Here is a 2491-nt window from a genome sequence, read left to right on the forward strand (position 1 = left end):
TTATTACAGCACACGTCTTTAAATATAATTGGTTTCAAACGTAATGTCGCAATGTTATTGACCAGTGATCTTCAATCTATTTAGGCAGCAGTGTCGCAGTAGTGGAACATGAAAATGAAATCATTCCACTGCTATTAAAAATGCATTCATTTCAAATGTACAGATTAGTCACCTTATGCATTTATTTTACATATATATTTAATGCTGCCATATCGCTAAATTCTGCCTGTGGCACAATATGTGCGGGTAAAAAAAATATTTTATAATCCATGTTTTTGCTCTAGGGGAATTTATTATAGCTATAGCATGCATATGTTCAATATATGTAAAAGGTCATTGCCATGGTAATGGAATTCTAGTTTGGGATACACATGTTAATCACGATATTTAATATGCTATTTTTCATTTCTGCTTGTTCTCAGACATCAGGTTGGTGTGATCCATCACGTTATATAATGTCATCATCACCAATGAATATTTATACCGTGCCTCCCATGTAGTGCGTTATAAATATCGAGGCCCCCCCCCCCATCCCGAGGCACGGTAGCCGCGGTAACAGCTTTAGTCACAAGGTGTTTACCTTGTGACTACACTGTTTTTATTTTATTTATAACAAGGTAAACACAGCCAGTGGACATTAGCCTGCCAGCAGGGGGCAATGTCGCCATGCGATTTCTCAATTAAGTCATTTGTGAGCGATTTCTCAGTAAAGTCACGTAGTTAGAAATAAAATAAAATAAAACAAATCACGACGTTTCGATCGCAACACAAGCGATCGTCATTATGTTGCGATCGAAACGTCGTGATTTGTTTTTATTTTATTTATAACTACGTGATGACTTTACCGAAAGTACCAAAGAGTGTGGATTCCTGGAGTCACGAAAGCTTCAAATCGAGAGCGATTTATCAGTTTAGGCAAATTTGGACCATGACATCGGTTACGTGTGGCCTACCCTTTCGAATACTTCCACGATAACTTTATTATCTACTGCGCAGCAAACGGCACATATATTTTTTTACTGAAAATACACCCGTGGTATTAATCAGGGCGGCCGCCGGGTTGGCGTCTCCTTGCAATTCCAATGGCCGTGGAATCGCCCTCATAGAATATCATGAATTCCTCGACTCTATTCCCCATGAGTACATGGGTCAGAGCTGAAATGGATGTTATCTGAGGTGAAAACATTTTAGTGTTACCCAATTACGATGCGTGGGTAATTATTAGCCAAGCGCCAACGAAGTGTTGCCACCGCAAGTGTTGAATACATCTGAAGCTGGATGTTAACGCATCCCTTGGACGCAAAGCTCGTGTGCGTATATCCAAAATGTGCTTCTTCTCGAAGTTGCTCTCTGCCATTTCCCTGTCAAAGGGTTTTAAAGTATTACGATATATGTTACATGAGAACTGTGCTTATCCAAACATCACAGGCGACCTCTGGCTCACCATTGTGGAGCATCGGTAACACAGATATTGGTGTTGCTGTGGTGAAATACGAAACACTGCGACATTTAAAAAAAATCACTGAGGGGGCACCCGGATTTGAACCGGGGACCTCTTGATCTGCAGTCAAATGCTCTACCACTGAGCTATACCCCCACATGGCGAAAGAGTGAGGGTGTGACCGTGTTAAGTGGCTACTGGAACGTATTTGCATTTCAATAGCCCTGGTATGCGTGCTCTGTTTCTGAGTTCCTTTGCGAGGCAAGCCAAGTAGGGCTTAGGGGCCGTCCGTAAATGACGTCACGCGATTTTGGACGATTTTTGACCCCCCCCCACCCATCGTCACACGGCGTCACAAAAAGTCAGACCCCCCCCCCTCAAATATGACGTCACAAAGCTCTGCCCCCCCCCCAAAAAATATATATATAAACCATGCTTCAAATCGCTTTAAACTATTGTCGTTGTAGTGCGTATTTAATGTGGCGCTGCACTCTGATGTTGTAGGAGAAAACATTTATTAAAAAAGTCTACTTGATTAAGTAGAACGTTTTGTCTATATTTATTTAAAGTTGCTCATTTTGATATGACGTCACATTTCTCAAACTCCCCCCCTCCCTCATCACACATCGCCACAAATGTCTGACCCCCCCCCCCCCCCCAGGTGCGTGACGTCATTTATGGACGACCCCTTATCACAATTCACCATTATCCTCTTGCGTGGCGGCAATTTGACGAGTTTTCACCATTTAGGCTCGCGATTTGAGAAGAAGAAGAATGAATAAAGTAAATTCTGGTACATTTTTACCGTCTCATTTGTATCGTTTGTTGTTTTGTTTCCTTTGCACAGTTTTGCTTGCGCCATTATCCTGAATGTAAACATTTGCCATATCACCATCAGCTATGATTATTCCACTGCTGGATGAATGTCTCCCGTAGCAATCGCTATCTCACATGGTCCTGCAACGTAACAATCTAGCATTACCAAATCATTCATGGACGTCGTAAAAAAATCGATGGATCCACCCAGGTATGAATCGATGCATGTAACCT

The 2491-nt window shown here is 42.0% G+C and overlaps 1 non-coding gene across 1 annotated transcript; it reads right to left on the minus strand.

Moving 5' to 3' along the window:
- Nucleotides 1-1525: 1525 nt before the first annotated feature.
- On the minus strand, nucleotides 1526-1597 carry TRNAC-GCA (transfer RNA cysteine (anticodon GCA)). The gene has a single exon. It is a non-coding gene; the product is annotated as a tRNA-Cys (tRNA).
- Between the last annotated feature and the right edge of the window lie 894 nt (nucleotides 1598-2491).

Source organism: Petromyzon marinus, chromosome 51, assembly GCF_048934315.1.
Source record: "Petromyzon marinus isolate PM22_M1 ecotype Great Lakes invasive population chromosome 51, UKy_Petmar_22M1.pri1.0, whole genome shotgun sequence".
NCBI lineage: Eukaryota > Metazoa > Chordata > Hyperoartia > Petromyzontiformes > Petromyzontidae > Petromyzon > Petromyzon marinus.